The following is a 25,329-nucleotide window of genomic DNA, read 5'->3' on the forward strand; positions in this document are numbered from 1 at the left end:
CGCGGGCACACGGGCAAAATTGTTTTCGGCGACATTTTGACATTTAATACTTTAGCATCGTATGGTTCGGAAGTATTCTCGCACGCGCTTACATGTAAAGCGGAAAACGTTCGTCAAAAATTTCTTAAATATATGAATGAAAAATGCAAACTGGTTAAATAATAAATAATTTGTTGTTTTTTTTATTGAAATATATTTATAAATTCTTATACTTGAATAAAAAAAATTAAATTAAAAATACTTCATATGTAAATAATTAACATAAAATTAACTTGAGTATCTAGAAATGCAGGGAAAAATTAGAAATCAACATAAACATGTCCCATAACTATTTTAAATTATACCTAATTTACTACCAAAAATAGTCGTGCATTTCCCAAGCAGCGTTCGGATGTTTGTAATCGTTGTTTTCTTCCGTTTGTATGAAAACCAACACATAACTTAGAACTTTCTTCCACAAAAGCAGAAAACGAATGAAGCAACTGTCAAAAATTGCTTTAAGATTGGAAATACGAATAAGAAGAGCAAAGCGTGTCGCCAGTACAGGAGACAAATTCCCTTCCCTCTTCCCCGGCCGTCCTTCACCCCCGAACAAAATGTTTCCCTTCCAGTGGAGACATCGTGTAAATGGCCACTAAGCCTGCAGACACAATCACGCACACACATACACACACACACAGACACATTCAATCCAACAGTCAGGCAGACACCAGTCAATGGCCGCCGTCTATGGGGGGCACGCACTCAACGCAGCAAATTAAAAACAAAAAATGAAAAGAAAAAATATACAACTACAAATACTACTACTACAAAATTTTAAGTGTGCGTTTACACATACAAAAACACATACCGGTGTCAGCATATGAGGAAGAACGCCAACACTTTAATGAAAGAAAAAAACACGAAAAACTCCGTTGTTGTGTATCGGACGGATGAACGGACAGACAGTCGTGTTCTTTCGTTGTATGTTGGTGGTGGCGGCGGACGACTGGTAGTAGTGTCTTTCGCTTACTTCTTCTAAGGAAATGAAGCCAAAGAAGCGTGTGCTGCCTGCTAATGAGTGCAAACCTGAGCTGTCGCTGTCGCTGTCGCTGTCGGTGACGCTGCCGAAGACGCTACGCCTTAAACTTTGTGCAACACTGTACTAAATGTTAACAATGTATTGTTGACTTTGTTAATACCGCTGCTATTTCTGGCTTTTCTTGGTCTTCTCTCTTCTACTTCTTTATTTTCACTGCTTGTTGTTTATAGCATCCTTTTTGAGCTCGAGTTTTACTTTGGTATTTTACTCCGTACCGCTACCGCTACCGCTAACAACTCGGGGAGCGTCTGTTGAGGTCAAATGGTTTCTTGTTTACTTGCCTTTCTCTTTCTTCCGTCGACTTTACGGCCTTCGAAAATGTCGCTGCACGGCGTCTCACTTGATCGAAAGGAATGTTTTGTTATTGTTGTCGCTGGTAGTGACACTGTTGAGAAAACAAATAGAAGGAAAATGTGGAAAATTGTAGTGAAACTGTTAACATAGAGGATGAAGTGATAAAAGGTGAAAGCTGGAAATTGTATGCTATGAACAGTTAAAATGGACAAGACGGATGCGTAAATGCGTGTACCGGGGGCAAAAGGTGTTCATATGGTCAGGGAATGTGAGAAATGTGTGGATTGATTGCTACGAAACTTGACAGCATTTCTTCACATGATTTCGACACATTTTGCTGTCAAGGCCACATTTTAAATTTTAGAGGCCTATGAGAGTATAATTTTTGTAATATAAGAAGGTCATATTTACATATATGGTAGATTTATTACAAAAAAAAACTGAAAACGCATGAATTGTGCATAGATTCATGATGACGCCTTTGCAGCACCTCGAAGTTGTTTCAACATATTTTTTTTTTGCCAATAGGCACGAGCATTTTTATGGACTTTGACCAAACTATGGGGATCCAATGTGCACAAATCCTTTTTACTATTAACACATTGAGTGCCATATAACACGTTTTTGTAAGACACCTAAAGAAAGTGTACGACAGGGGTTGTGTCAGATTAGACCATTCGTGAGACACTAAAATACATTACATTTTTTTGGGTTTAAGAGTAGGCTGATAGTTGAAAAAAATTTTGATAGCTTATGAAGAGTTTTATGATACAGGGTCAAGTCGTACAAAAACATATTGCATTTAAAAAACATTTAAAAAAAACCAAGTGAATAACAAAGCAGATCGGGGGTCGTTCAGAAATCAACACATACCACTTTTAACATGCACTGCATCGGAACGAAAAACCTGCTTGGGCTCCGTTGAAGATTTTCGTCAAATTCGCTAGGCACTCAATGTGTTAAATGATCATGAAATAGTTGATGCTTGCATGTCTTGCATATCAGACATTTTCAGCGCTGTATTTCGCTATACTATTTTTTAACTGAATAGAAGGTTGAAAGCCATAAATCAAGAAAATTGTATTTAAAGTTACAGTTTGTTAGCCTCATTTTCGTTCAATATTTCGGCGCCTTTTAAGAAATTCGCGTTTACCCGGTAGCGGGTCTTCAATGCCAAAAGTGGAAGTAAATTTAGCGAAACAGCATTAAACTGGCAATCAACATCGAGATGCATAGTTGAAATAATTCCTCGCATGAAATTTTTCAATAACTCAATTCCCTTTTTTTTGGCGGAATACGGCTCTCTTTCTGAATAGGGCTATAGTCAAATATAAAGAGTTGTTTAATTTCAAGGACCGATGTTGAATGTGAACCACACCTAAACGTCAACGACACCGTTGGACTTCTTTCTTTTGGGTTATTTGAAAGAAAAGGTGTACGTCGATAAGCCAGCAACAATTCAAGAGCTAAAGGATGAGATAATTCGGCGCATTAACGGCATAGAACCTCAATTATGCCTTAGCGCCATCGAAAATTTGGACCATCGGATGGAGGTGTGCCGCCGAGGCCGCGGCGGCCATTTGGCCGATATTTTGTTCCACACGTAATTGAGCCATACCAATATTATCATAATGAATAGAAATGTTAATAAGTTCTTAAAAAAATTGTATTTTATTCAAAATCAACACCGGGCCTTGAAACTTAACCACCCTTTATAATGCAATCGCTTTACGTTATTTTTTGTTTTTCCAAATCTCCTATAAGCAACATATTTTATGTATAAAAGCGGAAACCTCAATTTGGTATTACAAAATTGCACAAATTAATGTTACCTCGTTACTCGTAAAATCCCTAAGAAAAACAAGCCTCAAACAGATGAAGTCAAGTATTACAGTATGAAATATAAACATTAAAAATAAAAAATAATAAATAATAAAACGAAACTCTAGAAAATAAAAACAAAATAATCGCTCGAGCAACTCTGACAAAAACAAAAGACAACACAAAGCAAAACTTGAAAAACGACGCCAAGATTTTTTCCCTCCAAAAACCTCCACTATGGTTTGTTTTTGTTCCAACGCAAGGAGGGTCGTTGTACAAACGTAATAATGAAGTTAATCGGCGTCGTTGATAATGCGAAAGGCAATGGCAATGTTGTTTATGTAGCATAAGACGATAATGACTGACTTTTGGTGAGCATGTTTTTTGTGTGTGTGGGTATGCAATGCAATTGTTGTAGGCAACCAGTTGAAGGGCTTTAAACAAGCAGCAAATGCGAATATGAAATGCAAAACATAATACACCCAAAAGAAAGGGTAAAAAAATACTGAATGAAAAAATTTACACACACCGAGAAAAACAAACGAAGTGTTATAAGCGAAACGAAAGAAAAACGTGGAAAAACGCCACAGAAATGAAATCAACAACAACAGCAACATGTACGATGTATGTATTTATGGACGTGAAGAGACGAGCAAAAAGTGCTCATAACACCAGGCACCTTGAGGTGGGCACAATCGGAAAAGATAAACAACATTTGTGTTTGAAAAAAGGAGCAGCCATTGCGAGATAGTAAAAATTGCTACTTGGAAGGTAAATATTATAATAAATGAAAGTTATAAAACAATTGAAAAAGTTACAAGTTGACATAAAGCGCCATGTAATTAAATATAAAAAAAAATTACTTATTGCAGACCCGCCTAAATTGCGTTCCAATTGAAAAGGGTTAATTCAACAATAACATACAATAATAAGAAACCGTCCTAACATCAGTCCATACGTCCAGTCTGGAAAACATCACGCATTTCGCAACGCATAAATCTGAGGATCTTTGATGCTAATATCAAATCATATTTACCCTATGACGCCCTGCAAGTCTTCACTAATCGATAAATAAATAAATAAAATAAATAATTGGCGCGTACACTTCTCTTAGGTGTTTGGCCGAGCTCCTCCTCCTATTTGTGGTGTGCGTCTTGGTGTTGTTCCGCAAATGGAGGGACCTACAGTTTCAAGCCGACTCCGAACGGCCGATATTTTTATGAGGAGATTTTTCATGGCAGAAATACACTCGGAGGTTTGCCATTGCCCGCCGAGGGGCAACCGCTATTAGAAAAATGTTTTTATTAATTTTGCTTTCACCGAGATTCGAACCAACGACCTCTCAGTGAATTCCGAATGGTGATCACGCACCAACCCATTCGGCTACGGCGCCTTCACTAATCGATGCCTTCGCTAAATCCCGAAAATCTTCCGGCCAAACACATTCCCGAATGCTGATCTGTGGAGAACAACTCAGCATACCTCAAATACGCATTGGGATTCGCAGAAGAAAATTGCGTTGGATTGGCCACGTCCTTCGTAGACTTATATCAAGAGCCACTATTGAGTGAAATCACTCAAGACAGCCTAAGACGAGGATGGCCATCCAACATACAGAGACGATTGTTGGATTTGAAAATGCGTGCCGTGATTTTAATCTGGAAAGAAGCTAAAGAGACTAGCGCAGAACAGATCTGAATGGAAGGAATTTGTTGTGACCTAACACCAAATGCACCCAAACGGAACGCTGGTATATATTTAAATTTGTATTTTCTTATGTTGCTCCACAAATAGAAAAACCACTTTCAATTTTGTGCCACCTCCGAGGGCACATGGTTTTTTACGAGGAACTTTTTCATGGTAGAAATACAGTCTGAGATATGCCATGGCCAGCCGATCGTTATGAAAATAAACCTTACCATTTTTGGTGTAAAGGCGAAGCAAATGCATTGGCTAGAGAGACTGCGGGCTCGTATGAATAGCACCCAAGTGCTTCCTTGTCATGGGACGACATACCATCAACTCAAGGAGGAGCTTAGAAATAAATGGCGATTGGTGAAATAGTTATCTGAGAGGCTCCTAATACCTTCTAGATCATTTTGATTTGACATCGTTCACGTTGCTGTGCCGTATAAGAGGATAGACAGATAGATAAGATTACTTCGAGCTTTGCACTTCGACCTCATGGTTTTTTGTGCCCTCTGCTCATCACAGTACCTCACCTAGACCCTGTTCCCTTATTAAACTCAGGATAGAGCTGGGTTGAATTGAACGTATGTACCTTTCTTCTGGCTGCGGTTGACCGAGATGTCTCTCTACCTTCTCCGCGCCTTAGCAAATGATGGGCAAATGCGAGACCTGCGTAGTACTGACCTATAGTTCAAATTAACCTAACATAGCGAACGTTCCTTAAAATTGCGAACATGGCATATCTTTGCACATACCTAACTCTACCTTTCTACGTAATTGCTTCACCTGCAACATCGCATAATGGCGCAAATTTAATATCCGTTAGTGTACGTCGCAGTGCTTTATCTTAAATTGACACTCCATATTTTGTACATAGTAATACTTGGACAGACAACTTTTAAAAAATAATCGTCAAAAAACCGAATGATTGGGTTATCAAGATAAATCGACAAGTCAGCTATCTAAAGCTAATCGAAGCCAGGAGCACTAAATCCGTGAAAGCCACGGAATACTTGGTTAAGGTGAATCGATTCCACAAACCATTGAAAGAATGCGCGCACTTTACTTGCATTTCCATCCGGTTCTCTGCATACTTGCAACATCAAAAGCCATCAAAACAAAAACACATCACGCAAAAACAATATAAGAAAGCACAAAAATTAAAATAACAACAGCAACGACAAGGCGCCGCCACAGGTTTATTTACATTTTTACAGAGACAGGCCGTTTCGCGTCTTTCTCAGTGGGGGCTCCGCACCCTTCACGCTACACACACACACACAGCCATACATATGCATGCATGTAGATGAGTATAAATACAAACAAGTGTGGATGTTATGCTTTTGTCGTGCAAAAAGAGAATGAATAATAATTATCTTTGCGCGCATGGCGATCATCGCGCTTTTGCTATATTTATGGGTAATTTTCTGTGCGCGCACGCGTATTACTCGTACTGATCAGCGATCAGCGATCAGCGCCAAGTGCGCGCAACAGAATAGCGATGAGATGTTGTGTAGGTAGTGTTGACGGTGCTGATAGCGGTAATGTTTGGTGTTGAAGCGTGTGTATGCGTACGTGTGTGTATGTATGCGTATACGCTTATGTATGCAGCAATGAAACCTCATTTGGTCGACCACTCCATGGAATGTTGTTAAGAATTCTGAGAATTCTTGTGGGACGACGACTTGGATGGTTGGTAATATGTTTGTCTGTGATGCAAGGCGAGGCGAGGCGAGGTAATGGTCAGACAAATGTAAAGGTTGACATAAGAATACATATAAATATGTAAATGTTTGTGCAATAGTAGTATATTTACATAGAAGCAGGTTGTTGGGAGCAAAGAAATTCGATGGTTTGTGGGGAGATGGCAGGCATGGCCGGGCAGCATGGAGTTTGACTGCCAATAACAAGTGCAAGCACGCAAAAACAATTGGCAACCAGTTACTTCATTTTTCTGCATATACCAACATATGTACATATGTATGTATATGAAATCCTAAATATATACATAGACACACATATATTTATTCATATATACAAGGCAACTTAAAAGTCAACCCGTCAAGTCAAAGTAATCTGTCAATTAGACAACTGAACGCGCATGTGTTCCTTATTAACGTCTTTTGCTTGGACAGCAGCAGCCCGTTGCCACACAACAGTAGCAGCAGCTCAACCCATAAGCAATTCAAATACAACAACAAATAGGAAATGTATGAAAGCAGTCGCCAATAATTTTCATGCTAAGTGATTTGAACCCAACGCGTCGTTGTAAATGTGTGCATAACCGACTGTACATACATACATACACATATACTTATGGATATTGACAGCTATAACTGACTGTTAATGGGTCCATACTTTATATGTAATTCTTCATTCTCATATTAAACATATTAAAAGCGGATAAAACAAATTTTATACTATATTACTTTTTTTTTTTGTTTTACAATTCACCACACATCAACTGCGGCGCTGCTAACACGTTGTGGCGATTTAACGGTTTTCCGCATACTTTTGCACTTAGCCAGGCCGAATAATTGCGGTGTGCAAAACGTGTTTGTTGTTGACGCACATTGAATGGCTTAGGAATTTTCGCAACATAATTTTAGTGTTGACCATCGAACGGTAATTGATTGAATTGTTACATGTGTGAATGAAAGTATGCGCATTCCTTCTCGAAAATACATTTTTTCATGCTGTTCTGTATGATGTGTGGGAAAGAATTTCATTAAATGATGACAAGGCACAATACTCGTAGAGGTTCATGGACTTTAATTTTTCATTAAATTTTATTTATTGTCAAAAAAATCGTAGCATAAATAAATGAGAATCGTCTGGTAAAAGTATTGAAAAAAGCCAATTATAGGGTGTTATATCGGTCCTTTTGGGTGTTTGGCCGAGCTTCTCCTCCTATTTTATGGCGCGCATATTGCTGTTGCTACACAAATGGACGGACTTACAGTTTTAAGCCGACTCCGAACTGCTGATATTTTTCATGGCAGAAATACAATCGGGGGCTTGCCATTACCTGCCGAGGAGCGATCGCTATTAGCAAAAACGTCTGTCTCTTGGTCCTTCATGCACAGAAATTCGAACCTGAGCACTTCCGAATGGTAGGCATGCAGCTACCCATTCGGCTACGGCCAGTACCAGTAGATGTTTCAAAATTTACAAGTTCTGTAAAGTTTTCTAACAGATGGCTAGAATCAAAGTTTACCTTGTGACCTTTTTACTCTATGATTAATAATCACTTATCCCACGAATCAGTGCTACAATACTGAAACGACCCGGAATTATATCCCGCCAAAAGCTGGCGCTTCAGCAGTATTTCCAAAAAAATTATGGATGTTTTATACAATTATAACTACAACAATGTTCGCAAAACACAGGATAATACTCTACCATTTCGTCCGAGATCATCTCTCTGAAGCTGTTTCGCAAATCGCGCGGATCCTACACAAATCTGAACATCTATAAGTGTTTTTATATGTTTAAACCGGCACGCAAGGATGATAGATTTACCAGGTTCAGCCAGTAACTATGGCGAAAAATAAAATTGTGCGAGCAACTTCGGCTGTCACGTCACAGGGTACTCGGCAGCCGATCATTCCACATGTATTCACACACTCGGCCAATCAGTCGTTGTTCAGATAGCAACGAACTGATACTGTGTTAAGTTTTTTTCGTATGTCACTAACACATTCTTAGTTTTTTCGTAAACAAACCGATTCATAACCCCTGCTACGGTCAGCCTATCAGCTGATTCGGTCGAATCCACTGAGAGCCGGTCAATGGTCAGATATTGGCACACCCATGGTGAAGAGATTTTTAGAGGTGCTTTTTGTAGTAGACCGTTATTCGGAATGTGTCGTCACTTGGGATGTGGTGTAACAAAATTTAGCTTGTGCTAGTGATATACGAATGCCATGGCATAAGCATTGGCAGTGTTGATTTTTTTAGTATATCACAAACACAAGCTAAATTTTGTTAGACCTATCCCAAGTGACGTGGCAGCCAAAGTTATCCTGAAACTTTTTTCTTAATCATAGCTATCAAGCAAACCTTGAAATCGATCAACCTTAGACCACACCTGTAAAAATCTTTTCACCACAACCAGCACGTTTCTCACAGTAAAGTGTGTGATTACCGATTATTTTGCGATGGCTCAACTGTTCTTAGTACACGGAAGGTGCATCAAAGCAGATAAATAAGACCGAGAAAAGCAGTATATCGAACTAAAATGAGACTATGCTGAAAAATGAAGATAATTTTGTTTGCCTTGTTGGCTCGTGTGCTAATTAGACTGCCCGCGTACTATACTATAAACTACATTTAAAACGAACTAGGCAAAAACTAAATGAAAATTGTACGGTTTACAAGTATAAATTAAGTTCTTGCTACATTTACAACAATAAGTATTTTCTTATACATAATTTTTTATCATAATAAATGTGTTTTAGTACTATAAATAGCACCAAACAAGTCAGTAAAAAAAACTGCAAAGGGGGCAAATATTACAAACAGGCATGCGAACAGCAAAATAATGGAGCTAGCAACCAAATCGATCTGAGTACTAAGTATATTTTTTATGTGCAGAAGGGTCAACGACGTTTCCATTAGCAGCACCCAGCATATTTTATTTAGCGTGTGGCAATATTAAAAACGAAAAACATAAAATATGAGAAAAGTGTTCTGCAAAATCAACTTCCCCCTTTTTTAACTGAAAGAAGCTTGTTGCTTAATGTTAATTATGCTTGGCAGCGGGGTTGAGGCAACAGTTTTTAATAGTTTAATTTTTCATACTCGAATGACGCAAAAACAGAGAGGAACTTCTAAAAATATATATCTAACTATTATTAAAACAGGGGGAGCCAGCCGAGCCAACAGCCAACAGCCAACACCAACTTAACCGCAAAGTGCCAAGCGGAAAGAAACGGAGACAAATGTAAAGTGCACGCGATATTTTTAATGTTTGTAGTCACTTATCAACTCAAAAAGGGGAAGAATGGCAAAAAACGACATCATAAAAGATGTGCATGGCGAACTAAAGCAGAGTTCGACTTATTGCGATAAAAATTAGCTAAATAAAGCAACAAAAGAAAGTTGAGAGACTAAATATTTTAGGGTTACTGTAAGTTGTTTTTCTCATCTAACCAATCCTGTGAGCTTTACCAACCGAACATCGTGCAATGCATCTGTAGTGTGAACGAACTTCCAGCAGATTTTGGAGTGGTGGCATCATAGACTAATTTTTTTAGATTACTACGAGTAGAAGTTTGTAGCCTGTCATGAAAGCTATCAACTTGAGCGCCTTTCGTTATAGCTTAGTGGCACTCGCCAAGTCATACAACCCGTGAATCTACCAGTTACTCTTTAAGGATGTAGTCTGGTCAAATACTCATTTTTTATAGACAACGAAAAACAGGTATGTTTTCAAAAGCCCGGCATTTTGTTATTTTTCAAAAGAATGTTCCCATTGTCACACCTGCTAGAATGGCAAGCATTTTATTTTCTTTAAAAAAAAAAATCCTAAAAAATATCTATAAAAAAATAGTATTTGACCAGACTACGTCCTTAAGTTCTATAATGTTTTTGTTGTAATATCATACAACTTTTCAATAAATATTTAGACAATGCTGCTGAAGTAGCATTCCTTGGCCGGTTACAAATCCGTGTTCCGTGGTTAGATCTTATTAGACTTGATTTGGGTACTTCGAAAATTAATGGTCCAAGAAGGAAGTGCGGTAGTGAAGCCAATATAATATCATAAATAAATTTATACTTATTTTAAGTCTTTCTTTTTTTAGAAAAATATATTTGCCCCACCCTTTACAATATTGTATGAACATTCATACAAACAGGACTCTAATCGCCACATCTACGCAATTATCGAATTCATATTCGCTTAAGGGCACATGGAAAAAGTGCTGCAAAAAATGCGAACAACTTCAGCATTCCAAGAAATCTATTGCCTTTTGAAGAAGTACCATCACCACCACCACCACCACTAGCAGCCAACCGATCAACAAACGAAATAAACAAGAAATAAGAAAAAGAATAGAATGTACGAATGTACGAAGAAGGTTGCAACACTACCATGCGAACGCATTGTCTCGCATAAAGGAATTCGTTCATGGAATCCACAGAATTGAATAAATGTTTGCACCATCATCACCATGCAACGTCCACGCAGGGAAATGATCAAAACAACAAAATCGAAAAAAAAAACTGATCATCGAGCAATTGTTGCAATTGCTGTGTGCTGCTATGAAGGCGAGCACAATCGCCTGAGATTCGGCACGCATTCATGCATTGCCGTGCGCAAATATGCACAATTGACATACATGCATACGAGTATGGATATTATATGTGTCTATATGAGTATGTAGATCGCCGACGCCACTTCCTTCTGCCCGGCAGAAGAAGTATTGGTATGCTATGCGCCGACGTACCCATCTTGAAGGCGGAGTTCACAGCAACGCAAAAACACGCAACGAAATTCCTTCCCACGAGGACTATATATGTATGTATGTATGTATGTATATATGTATGTATGGATGTCTGTCTGGCTCTGCGGTATAGGTAAGTTATGCGATCCATACAAAGTCTTGATTAGTTGTTCTTGTGTCTGTCTGGTATGCTCCATTATTATTTTTTTCTTTTGTTGTCTGTTTTGTTACTTTTATTAATGACTTTGAGAAATGGGTTCAAGGAACGGCGAGGATTCAATGTCTTTGCAGCAAAGAATTCTTTGAACTCGATGAAGGACACTGCAGCAGTCACAAACAACTTAGTGAGATTTAAGATTTTTTTTGTTTGTTTTGCGATCGGTATGTTTATCAATACTTTGTTTTTGAAGTAACAGAATGCACAAAATTGGCGCCAAAACTGCACGGTGTTGTTGATAAAAAAAATAGTAACTGCATTGAAAAGTAAACCTTCTCTTACTAAGGTTTCCAAGAAAACCAAGCTAAGAATAGAAGAGAAATTTTTCACAAGCAATTTCAAGAATTATCGATCTAAAGAAATATTTTCGGAAAACACATAAAACCGGATATTGTTTTAACGTCACAATAAGAAAGAAAGTTGAAAAAATAAGTCTACCTGTGCGGTACCTGCAGCGAAGAACTAAAGGAATTTTGTTATCTTGGGAGTGTCGTCAATAAAGACGGCTACTCGCAGATATACGCAGCCGAATATCAAAAGGCCGTGCAGTGTTCGGCTTGTTGGACAAAGCGTGGAGGTCATCTGATATATCTCGGCGCAGGAAACTCAGAATATTCGAGTCCAATGTTAAGTCAGTTGTCTTATGAAAATGCGAAACTTGGAGCACGTCTGTGAGAGACATACATAAATGACCCTCAACGCTTTATCAACCGCAGCCTTCGCAGAAGCTTGCGAATCTTTTTAGCCTAACAATATCTCTAACAACACTTTCTTTGCTCTGACAGAGCGAAAACCTGTTCAAGTGGAATTGGATTGGCCACAGTCAACGGAAACCCAATGAAAGCATTGCCAAAGCAACTTTGAACTGGAATGCGTAAGGAAATCGCAGATGTGGCAGACCATCGAACACATGTAGGCAACTAGTAGAGGAAGTTACAGCCAGGGCGCTCTTGGCGGTCCCCTCCCTTAGTGGGAAAAAAGAGGGTGATCCTAAAAGAAAAAAGGTACAGAAGACAAATACGGTAAGATGGCATTGATCTTGACTTGATTTAGTTCACATTAAGCAGCTGTTTCCGTATTCCATTAACTAAGTCGGTAAAGGTGACCGCAAGCAACAATGGCGTACGTCATCATTATCTCAGTTCCAATTTAAAACTGACAAGCATAAATATAACGTAAATATATTTCCATTTCGTCGCCAGTGAGTTGATGGCAAGTACAGTTGAGCTGCTCTTGTTATGCATTACAGTTCAAAAAGAGTGGATGCCAGTATGGCTTCATTGTTTGACACGATCTATTAAGATCCAGCACCTGCGAGACTGCAAGGTTGATACTGAAGGAAATGACCTGAAGTTATTAGATCTGAAAGAAACACCGGCAATTGTTGTAGATGTACACATAAAATCTCTTATTTCCCAATCTCGGTAAACCGAAAAGAGCCAAGTCTCAAACCAACTAGCACACCACACATACGCACTCATTAGAAAATTCCTGTGGAGACCAAACCAAAATTCAATCGTTTAGTAGTAGTGCATAGTATTGTAGTAGCGAGCGGTCGTGATGGTAGTAGCCGGCTAAAGATACGACGCGTCCAAGAAGTGCAAGCAACAGCAGTTGTAAGAGATTCTTTCTGGCCGCAACCCACAAAAGCTAGTATTATGAAAGCCGATGAAACAAATCCATGCAAAAGAATGTAGGAATGTAAATAAAAACAAACAAAGCCAGCAAGAGAGTAAAGGAGATACGAAGAAACAGATTGATTGAGAGCAACTGATGCTGAGAGCTTAAGCTTACATCGACCATGCCGACTAGGCAAGGTTGGGTATGAGAATGTTTGAAAAAACAACAAACAACACGTTCGTGACAAAAACAAACGACAGCTAAAGCTAAATCAACCACAGTTGCTGAGAAGATGCAACAGTAATGAGACCGTTGCTGTAGCGGCGAAAGCAGCGATATTAGGGCGTTGAACTAACCAGCCAGCCTACATTGCGAATGCGGTTGCGAGAGTCCGGAGTAAAGCACATCGTCAACAACAAAAGAAACCAATACTAAAACATGTCACTAACAAAACGAAAGCTTGAATTGAAATAACTTGGCCGCCGCCAAAACAAACGATAGACAGGCGAAAAGTCGGGGCAAACAGCCGACTGACAATTAGACAGACAGACAAACAGACAAGGCAACAAAGTAAACTATGGCCTGGGAATGGGTTGGCCGAGTTGCATAAAACTAACACTACCGAGTGCCGGTGATAGCTTGATTTCAGGTTTGTCTGACTGGTGCGAGGAAAACAATCAAGTTGTTGGTTGGCCGTCAACGTCATCATCATCATCAACATTATCATCATCATCGTCGTCGGCTAGTCTCTTGGCCGACAGCAAAGGACAAAAGGTAAACTTAACTTCAACTTTATACGCACACATAAAATTCGAATTCTATAAAGAAATGTGTAAAATATCGACAAACTGGGGTAGAAATATGTAGTAAAACGCTGTGCAAAAGGGTGTTGCGGGGTAGGAATGCACCAAACGCAATAAACGCAATGACGACGAAAGCTGACGACATTAACAGTGAAATGATGATAATAGCGTTGAAAACAACATGAACGGAAAGGAAGTGGAGAATCAGCAAACTAACAACACATACATAGGAGCATATAAATTGAGTGCAGACGAATGGCACATGGGCAAATATGTAGGCAGAGTGGAGAGAACAGAAAGAACGTATGAGAACAGCGCAAACGATTTTTGGTGGGGTGAGTAATTTTATTTGAGGTGAGTAATATTAGTTGTAGTGAATGAAAATAGTTTGAAAGCCATTGGAGTGTTTTATACGACTTGATTTTTGCGTTTGTTTTTATTGTATTCATTACTGACCTGAACAAATATTTCATACGAGCAAATTATTAAAATTTATGTGAACAAATATAGAATATTTCATAAGAATTAATTCTCAAAATTTATTTCATTCATTAAGCAACTAAATTGTATTCAAAATTTTAGTTAGATAACTAGGTGTTATTAGCACTGACAACTACTGGACCGGACAGTATATAGACAGACGTTAAGCGACATTCATCGGGAGAATCTTACCAACTTCATAAACTCCCGACCCTCGAATGCCACCACCTATTGCAGACGAAAAGCTTCGAGTGCCTCCAACGAGACCCGCGCAACTTTGGCTGACTTACGATCTGGATATTGTAGTGGGTAAACCTCGACATACACAATATAATATATGTCCGGCAAGTGAAGGTACATCGCACGATACTAACCACCTAACACTCTCTCCCGCTAGGCCCAATTGACGAAACAGCACGTCTTCTAGGCTTACCGTTAGAATAGTTAGACGAAGACGATCGAAGACTACACCGCACTGGCGGGGCCTAGGTAACTGATAGAACAATAACAAAAACAGGCAAAACCCGTGAGTACGCCAAACTTGTCACGTACGCACTAAAAAAGAACGCAAGATTCAGAGAGTGCCCAATTGTATGAAAGATGTATGTATGTATGTACATATGTATGTCCGTAAGCAAATGGACCAAACGAAGAGAAAACCACCAAAGAGCTAAAGTGCAAACATTTTGTACGACATTTGTCAGAGCCAATCAAACAGTCAGCTCAAATCCAAGATTTGCAAATTCGCACATCATTCGTGTAACAATTTACTGTCGTATGCGAAATGTGTCATTCTTTCGGTACTTTCTCGCATTTTTGTGCACATTTTCACACGGATAGATACAAAAAGAAACCATAAGCCATAAAACATGTTTGAAGTGACCAACATTTTAACGACCTCAGATGTGTTGAGGTCAGATGAGTTGCAAAAAAGAGCAATTGAACATTCATGAGTACAAAAACAAATATATGTATGTATGCATGTTAGTTAACCTTTCTTATTGGTCCGCAATTGATTGCGCAATTTTGCCTTCATTTTTTAATTATTCGTATTTAAATAGCATCAACCGTTCGGAGGTGGATAAAAAATGGTGAAGGATATGATGAATGATGTACTGCAAGTGGATGAAGAACAATTGTCGAGCGCTCTAAAACTTAAAAGTCAGTATTGGATACGAAAGATTAAAGGTGTATGACGGAGTTGCCGTGACAGTATGCATAAAAAGCAAAGGATATACATATGTATGTTTGTATAACCACAAATCAAAGGACGGAAATCAAACAAATCAAAAAAGACGAAACCTATAGAAGATGCTTTGGAAGACACAGGACAAACGAATGCGGGCAAATGAGAAGTTCAGTTTGGACTAAGATGACAACCGTCCGTGTAATAGTAAGCAATGCCCGGTGTACACAGGGCATCCCACGGCGAATAAACAGAAATTAGGATACTAGCAATCAAAATACAGAGAAATAAAAGCCCCTTTAGAAGGCAACAGGAAACCATTAAAGGTAAACTTTTCCATGAGAACATTCACGGAAATGTATCGACATAGAATGTACGAGGTTTATACGAATCAGGAAAATTAGAAAATACAATCAATGAATTTAAAAGACTAAAACTTGACTTCCTCTGCGTAAGAGAAAATGCCGATATCTCCGGAAAAATCTAAATGAATTATTGAAAAGATGCAATAATATGAATAAATGCTGTTGACAAGGCAAGAACCAAAAACCTAGTAACAAAAACTAATATGGCCAGAGAAAAATGGATGAATGACGAAATATTAGACTTGATGAATGAAAGAAGAGAATATCGAAACATGAATAAGGACAAGTGTAAACGAAGGTACAAGGAAATCAGAAACAAAATAAGAGACGAAAGGAACCAATAGATGAAAAGGCAACGTCATGATATCGAACGATTGGAAAAACCACAAGCAAGAAAGTAATAACAAACCAGAACGAAAAACATAATATATGGTTAATATTTGAATGAATTATTTAAAGACGACTCGGGAGAGAAAAATATTAGAATAAACGATATAACAGGTGATCCATTACTTCATCAACATAAAAAAAATATATTTTGTGACGAAATTACAGTGGTAATTTTAAAGCATATATATAGACGACAGTGGAATGGCAACTCAAATGTAGGTATTTAACTATATGTATGAAACTGTATAATGTCAGAGCTCATGGTGGATATCTACTATAATTGTTGTACCAAAAAAACCAATGTAAAGCAATGTAAGGACTACCGGCTAACAGTGGACTTCGCTATTAAGTTAATGCAAGGCTAACCATAGCAAATGAAGTAATAAAAAAGTAGAAAAATAAAAAAAACTTCCAATACATACCTCGGAGTATGGCTGAACGACCACGATCATGAAATAAGCTGTAGAATAGAAACTGTCAGAGCAGCCGCCTTCATGAAAATTAGTGAACTACTGACATGTCGACACAAAACAATGAAATTATGGGCATTATTTTTGAAATGCTAACTCTATATGGACGTTGAAAACTGCAAGCACACACTGACTAGAAGCCTTTGAAATGTGGTGCTACAGAAAAATTATGAGAATAAGGTAGACTGACAAAGTATAAAATGGCGTAGCGCTAAATAGGATGCAAACTTTAAGGACCATGCTAACGGACATAAAACGAAGAAAAGTCGTTTATTCGGACATATTACAAGGGACAGCAAATACAATGTTTTACAGCTGTTGAAACAAAGAAAAATCGAAGAACGAAGAGAAATTGGCAGGGGGACAATGACTTGGTCTGACAACATTCGGGAGTGGAGAGGTCTCAAAACCATTGGCGAACTAACAGAGGCATCATATCATTAATAATATGACCGGACAAGCGTATGTCTAAGAGCAAAATAACACTTGTATGAAATCGACAAATAGATACGCAGACCAAGAAGAAACCAACTTTAAATCAACTGATACAATTAATAGAAGAATAAAAATTAACATTTAAAAAAATTTTTTTTTTTGAATTACCAAAACTGTTTGTCATTTAAAATCTACACCTTAAAACAATTGGTGTTTTCAGTACAAAAATTTAAAAGAAATAGAAGTGAAATGTTAACGACCTACGTCGCTTCTACCAATCATTTGCATGCGTTCAGGCTTAATATCGAAAATGTAAACCAATTAATATTGGAGTGAGAAATGACAGACTGTAAATCTAATTAAAGTCTTTTAAAAAATTTCACACCCGCGTGAAAACAACCATCTACAAAATATTTCAAAATCACGTTAAAAACTCATTACAACGATGAAATCTAATTATAAAACCACTAAGAATGTATATCGAGAAAATGCAAGTGAAAAAGAAACTAAGAGGCGTTAAAAGAAGCCCACAACCAATCAACTAACTGCTGTACAAAGTAAAAGCGTACCACGAAGGTGTGTGTGTGTGTGTGCGTGTGCGAAGCAATTTTAATGAACTTCGCGTTGAGGTCGGTTGCTTTAATGCACTCGCAGCAAGCAACTGTCAACGCCGAAGCACCACAACAAAACCAACATCGCAGCCTTTTAATAGCTACAAATCAATTTTCAAAGTTCAAAGCGTAGGAGTCTCTCGCACCGTACCTCAGTGTAAGGCCCCGTTCATTGCTGACGACCTCATCAGCGGCTACTCCCACAGACAGACAGACAGCCACCCACTTTTCTTCCGCACTTTGGTGTTCCATAAACATAGAGCTTCCCACACACACACACCCAGCAGGACAATATGCTGGCAAAGAGCAAGTAAATGACAGACGGGCCAAAAGACCCACCGACCGTCCAACCGTCCGACCGCCCAACAGGCAGACAAAGTAAACCAACAAATTCCCTACTATGTGAAGAACTGGGAGTGGTACCATTAAATAAATAATGTTGTTGTAAGTATGATATATGTATGTATGTAAGTATACGAAGTAGCAATCGAAGAGGAAGTGAGCGAACGGAAGTCAGTCAGCCGCGAGTGAACCACTCCTACTCCTCTCGCACCAAAGAAACGCTTAGTTTTAACTAAACTAATTACACAATAGAGCAGCTAAATTAAAACTATGAGTAACTGTAAATGGTGACTGGTGACTGGTGATTGGCGACGGGTGAATTTAAAGGGCACAACAGCAACCCTTGACTCCATTGGATACCAAGAATATAAATTCTCATATTGTGGCACATTAAAAGCTTTAAACAAGCCATTGGGTATGGCTGATGGTGTTTTTGGTTCACTTGGCACACGGGATTCCAAAAACTTGGAAGGCTACCGGCGAACACGCACCACTGATCACAGAGACAAAGTCAAGTGACGGTGACGATGAAGAGAGTAGAAAATTGATGTCAACACAGCAAAGCTCAAGCGGGCCGCTTAAGGCTAGTGTGTGGATGGAACAAATTTAAAGCAGTGGTAAGTGTCGAAACGACATCAAAAAACAACAAAACCATAACTAAAGAATGTATTCAAAGACATCCCATCAAAACTTTTCTTATATGTATGTACACACATTTAACAGCATCACACGCGCACACACACAACCTTACGTATGCATACGTACATGTGAAGTATACAAGACAACATTGTGTAAGCTGTAAGGAAGCAAGTGTCATCGTGTTGTCGTCGTCGTCATCATCAGCGGCAGTTACTATGTTGATGTTAGTGGCAATGGTAGTTGCCGAGTCCAATGACAAATATTAAATACTATTCCACATTTTACAATATAACAACAACAATCAAAGTTGAAGAAGTGAGCTTACGAGCAAGAATCGCAGCATACCAACGCCATCAGAGAAACATGTAAAGTATATACATACATGTGTATGTACGTATAGGTATACTTGTAATAGATGAAGGGATGGCACATAAACGGCGAGCAGTTGCTGGCATTCGAACCAAGATGGCATGGAAGTGCCGGCAATGAAGCATCATCGGCGTGCCAAAGTAGCGGAGGAAAAGAAGAACATTACCTCATACAATGTACGAGTCTATGCAGTTGGTAGTAGAAAAATCCAATATGCGATGGCAGTCAACTTGCTGCCTACTCGACCGCGGTTGACTTAACATTCATACAGGTTCAACAACCCATTTTAAAATCGATCAGTGTGATACTACACACACTCAGATGGGCATTGTGTAATTGATGTTGGACGAGAAAAATATCGACGTGTGTAGTCTAAGAGAAGAAATTACAGAAATTCCAGAAATCGCTGAGCATTTGAAGCAATGAATAGTTCAAAATGAAGATTCGCATTAAAGCTGGCATGCCACAATTAAATTACTAAGCCTGCGAGAACGGTTGATTATATAAAATCACAGTTACTCAATTCTCACAAGAGAATACCAAATGTATATCCATCAAATCTTATGCTCAGTACTCTCAGCCAAGTTATGAAGCAAAATTCAAGCATTCTCGGAGCAGCATATACGCCACATGGTGGATCAATTTCGACGTTTACTCCAAGTAATATAATATTTAGCCAATACCAGCTCATACTGTGTAGCAAACCAGCCTAGCCGCTGTAGAAGTGAATGCGGGACAGAGGAGACTAATTTGTCAATTCAACCAAGTGGTTGATTTAGACGTAGAAGATATTGCAGATGCAATAGAATATAAAAGTAGCTTTATACTTCGAGCTAAGGGTCTTTACTCATCACAATACCTCATACGGATCCAGTTCGCTCAGTAAATCTAAGATGGAGGTGGGTTGAGCTGAGCATATCTGCCTGTCTTTTGCCGTACTCGACTGAGAAGTATACTCATTCTTGCTATGGCATCGCATTTGAGCAGAACGAAGTTTCCGAGGATTGGTCGCGAAAACGGTAGGAGTGAATGGATAATATCCTGTAAATGGATGCACTATTTGCTGCGAGCTGTGAAAATACCAGTGAGTATTCTCAGTTTGCCCTTGGAGAAGCTTATGAGCTGCTTAAATGTCTTTTGGCTTTTGCATAACAATAAATAATAACTAGCCTGGCGTAGACCCTTATAAGGCTCCCTCCATTATTTTTTTATATAACCTGAATGCGATAAAATTGCCACGCTCATGAAGGCAAAATATTCACTTTTATAATCATTAAACTATCTGTGTATTATCTGCAAAGTTCTATTACAAAAAAAACAGGCGCTTTATGGAATATATTTAAAATATTTTTAATCACAATTTTAAAAATATTCGTGAACCTCACAAGTTTATAAAATATTTGACTCATCGCAAATTTTATTTTCCTATTTAAAAAGTTTTTGTATGCAAAAATGCTACTCAAGAATTTCTTCCACCCCTCTTTACTTCAGCTGCATGATGAGAGACGACAAATTGACACTGTTGCTGAGTTTAATGATTACGACAGTAGTTGACACTGAAATTAATAACGTTCGGGAGGCACAGAAAAACGCAACGCTAAGCGACGTGACTTGTAAGGCCTGTCACAGAAAATTAAAAATTAATGTTTTGACGAAAGAAAATGGAAAAATATCTAATCATATATGTATGTATGTATGTACGTGTAAAGGCGCTGACATTCCAGAATGCGAAAATAAGGATAATAGAGAATTCAGAATGTATATGCATAAATGTAGGATACCTCGATTCACGCATGCCCATACCCTCTTAAATAAAATAAAGTAAATAAATAGTTATTTCTTATTTAATTTTAATAATTTTTGTATAAAAATATATGTAGTTTATCCTACTACAAAAACCCTATAAATCGAAGTTGGTACACAGAGCATATGGAAGTACAATACATAAATGGCCCAAACGCTCTTTTTCGAAAATGGAAGGCGGCCCAGTAAACCTGAATAAATAACACAAGCCGTAATGACTTGATTGACTTTTAGAATTTCTCCGAAAAGAAAATTAATGATTAGGGATTAAAGCTCTGACTTCTCAGGTTGGCTTTAACCTTTTTAGAACCAATTTTTCAAAAAGTTTGCCGACTACTAGTGAAAGACCAGAAAGATATTATAACCATAGGGCTGCATTAAATACTCAAGTCACATTTTTCATCCGTTCACCTAAACCAATATTTTATTGTGAAATTTACATATCGTTTCTAGCCTTTCCTGTTGTTCTTGCTGTTGTAGCAGTTCACTAGGCCCTGCCAGTGCGTTTAGTCACCGATCGTCATCGTCTAACACACCTAACGGTAGGCCCAAAAAGCGTAGGCCTCTTCAAAGGGAGAGAGGTGTTAGATGAGCGGTTTTGAGAGGGCATATGAATAGGTGGTTAGTATCGGGCGGTGTAGCTTCACATGCCGGACATATATTGAGTATATCGCGGTCGATCCCGGATATGTAGGAGTGCAATATCCAGAACGTAATTGAGCTTGTTATGCAGGCCTCACGCGACAGCTGAAGTTCTTTGTTTGCAATGGGTGGCGTCGGAGGTCGGGGGTTTAGGAAGGTGATAACAGACTCCCGATGAATATCGTTATTGTCTGTTCATATACTGTGTAACAGAGTAGTTGCAGTGGATCTCGTTGGTATCGTCGAAAAGATACTCCTGAATCGTCTGGGAGGTAATTATTGTGGTAGCAACATAACAGGAATTTCTTGCTAATCATTTGTGCTTTTTAACCGGGAGCATGGAAGCCTCATTGTGGTGAAAGTGTTAAAGGGGAGACATCAGCAGGCATCCCCTGGCTGTCCTGATAGCAGTGTTTTGACAGTACCAGGCGACCAGACCGGCGCAACGTAATTTAGAAACGACCGGCCTATTGCTTTAAATGTCGCCAGCAACATTTCTATGGCTTGCACCAAGTGCTGCCAGCTAGCGATTTGAGGAACTTTTTGCGGTTTTGGAGCTTGGTGACACCCAGGATTTTATAGAGATGGTAGAGGGTCGCCGTGGATTTAGTGATGGAAAGCTGGAGATTCATCGTATTGAAAAAGCCAGAAAGGCTGGCGATATAAACGTTCGCTTTGGAACACAAGTCATCAGTGTCATTGCCGGACGCCATTATCGACCAATCGTCAGCATAGGAGATCAGTGAAACTCCTTCTGGTGGTTGGGGGAACTTCGAAATACAGAAATTGAAAAGCATATATGAAAAGCGGCACTTCTTGCTTTATCCGCCTCTGTTTTGAGCTGTGGTCTCGAAGATGACAGATGATTGCCGACCACACAAGCAGTTTGCGGACCACCTTGGCTGTTGAATATCGTCTAGTAGCGGGGCATGGCTGTTATTGAGGAGTGTTTTGGAAGTACAGTACTCCAGGATCGTGATGGTTTTTATTAGCGAGATGCCACCAGTTTAAAAGAATGCCGCTGCTATAACAAAAAAAATATTTAATTACAAAATTTGCACAAGTATTTCTTACTCATTCGTTGCTCAACATTTTTTCTTCCGTTTTGTGGGTTCTTAGAAAACTCTCTTGTCATAGTCGTATGCCATTTACGAAAATTCAAAAATGGAAAAACACCACTGCGGCCCATTCGTCCCGCACTCGCTTGATTGATGATACATGCATACATATGTACATAGGTGTGTATAAACATAGTCTCCGCCACATCAGTGGCATGCATCAACATTTTTTCATGTATGCAACTGTACAAGCAAATCAAAACAACAAATACGAATAACGAATAAAAGCTAGGAATAACACAGAAGGAAAACGGAAAAGGCAAACACCTTAAAATAGGCAACAGGGTTGTTGTTGCTTTTATTATTGTCATTATAAGATGCAATGGCGCATCCAGATAGGAAATGTAAAAAAAAACAAAATTAAAAATGCAACAAGAGCAAATACACATGCAGAGAGCGAAAGCAGTGGTTAACAATTGGGATCGAAAAAGAGAAAATCATGTAGAGGGAGCGAGAGAGAGAACGCAAAATTGCCAACAAAAATGTCATCAACATCAGATGCCGGCTGCACCGGTGGGGACAGATGCAACGTTGCTCTTGAGCTCACCGCATTGTTTTTGTTGTGATTGTTGTGCATCATCACCATCATCATCGTCTACAAAACATAGCAGATGCCACCAGTTAAGCTGGTCGCGGCAATGTTGTTTATTTCGTTCCTCGGCTGGTCGGTTTGTTGACGCCGTCAGCGGCTGCTATTGGAATTGACTTGCTCGCTCGCACGCTGATTGCTGCATTGGCTGGGAATGCAGCATGTTTTTGAAGTGAAAAACAACAAGGCAATACGTACAGTACCCAACACAAAATAAAGCGACTGAATGAGCAAACCAAAACAAAACTCAATACATATGTATGTATGTATTTATGTATGTATGTATGTATGTAGGATGTGCAGGGTGACGGTTGGTGGCGGTTAGTGTAGTCGGTATTCGCGCAATTTGTAAAATGCATAGATGGAAATCGAATAGAAATATCTTATTTTCGCTCACAAATGCGTCCAATGCAAGCCGTATCAAATGCATACAAAATATCAGAGCAATCATTTCGAAATATAGAATTCGGTTTCGCTCATTTTTGGGAGTAGAAATCATAATTTAGATACCGAAAAAATGCATAAACTTCAAAATTCAACTTCAGCAAAATCGCTTAGTTATTTTCGGGTTTATAATTATTTTCGCATGGCCACGTGCTTCGAATAAATCGAGAAATGCATCAACACAACAATAACGGCTGACATATGAACATTCCCAATTAAAAAATAAACCGCATTTCCAATAAATAAAATAGTAGCCAAACGTTCATCTAAAAAGGAGAAACAATAAATAAATCGAGGCAAAACGAAATATAAACAGAAAATGCAATTGACGCAACAAATTGACGCGAAATAGAACAGGTAAGTGCAATGGGCAATGGGATTATAAATATATAAAAAAGTCGTGCATGAACTCACGTCATAGTTCCACCCAACCGCATTGTGGGTAACTACGCGTGAGAGGAGAGAACGAACGCAACTAGCAGCGAGTAGTTGGCGTATGAAAGTAAGCAAAATTTGTGCAAGTGCGAGTGCCGCCTCCGCCCTTGTTCTGATTGTAGTGACTATGAAGTAGTCTGATGGTCGAAGAGATGAATAAAAGAGCGCAAAAACTGCGGTAATTGCTAACAGTCGAAGAAAATATTTAATTCAAATAAATATTGGTTCACATGATAATTTTAACTTGCAAGAAATTTAAGATTTGCAACTCTAAAGCATTCTTTGGGTCATACCGTTCCGCACCTGTTTGGGGATCTTTTGATTTTTATCGTTACCTCATCTGTTTGAAGGCACCTTAACTCATCCAGCTTTAGAACAAACTCCAGCGCCGAGGAGATGACCAGAATTTGTAAATTTCTTTCTATAACCATTATAGGCTATGCAAAGCTACCGAACAAAAATATTGCAGTCTTATTAATCTACAAATTATATACAGCTGTTGACAGCTAATTAGAAACGACACTCATTTCAAAATAAATTTTCCATTTTCCTTTTAAACACGTATTTTCATAACTTTTTGCCAATTTTATTTAAACATATGATAAACTTAAAAACTAGTGGAAAACAATTTAATCGCAATTCTTTATTAAATATATATAATATATATTTTTTTAAAGCATGTGAAATGCACGATTTGGATAGGGCAACTAATTAGAAACAGTAATGTATTATCAGATCAACATAAAGATTATGTTAGTATTTGGTTCCATAACCCTTTTGCTTCAACACTGCCTCACATCGATTGCGCATTGATGTAATGAGGTTCTGACAGCGCGCCACAGGTATTGCTTGCCATGCCGTTTTTACTTCGGCAAAAAGGACATCCATATTTGGGATATTTTTGGCACTCACGGCTTTTTTAACGTCATCCCAGAGATGTTCTATTGGGTTTAAGTCCGCACTGGATGATGGCCATTCCAAAACATTGATGGAATTTTCGTCGAAAAACTGTTTCGTCAACTTTGACGTGTGCTTTG

General features: G+C 38.6%; 1 protein-coding gene across 3 annotated transcripts in view; it reads right to left on the reverse strand.

The window, feature by feature from the left end:
• The window catches only part of LOC129246973 (DNA-binding protein RFXANK-like), a 67,794-nt gene that overhangs the window by 25,005 nt on the left and 17,460 nt on the right, over positions 1–25,329 (reverse strand). For 2 of the 3 annotated variants that reach the window (XM_054885754.1, XM_054885755.1), the window contains exon 4: positions 1,355–1,466. The exons of the other annotated variant lie outside the window; for it this stretch is intronic. The gene's annotated coding sequence lies outside the window, so the exon portion shown is untranslated. Of the gene's footprint in view, positions 1–1,354; positions 1,467–25,329 lie in introns of those variants that run through there. 3 annotated transcript variants of the gene reach the window in all.

The sequence above is a fragment of the Anastrepha obliqua genome, chromosome 5 (genome assembly GCF_027943255.1).
Source record: "Anastrepha obliqua isolate idAnaObli1 chromosome 5, idAnaObli1_1.0, whole genome shotgun sequence".
NCBI lineage: Eukaryota > Metazoa > Arthropoda > Insecta > Diptera > Tephritidae > Anastrepha > Anastrepha obliqua.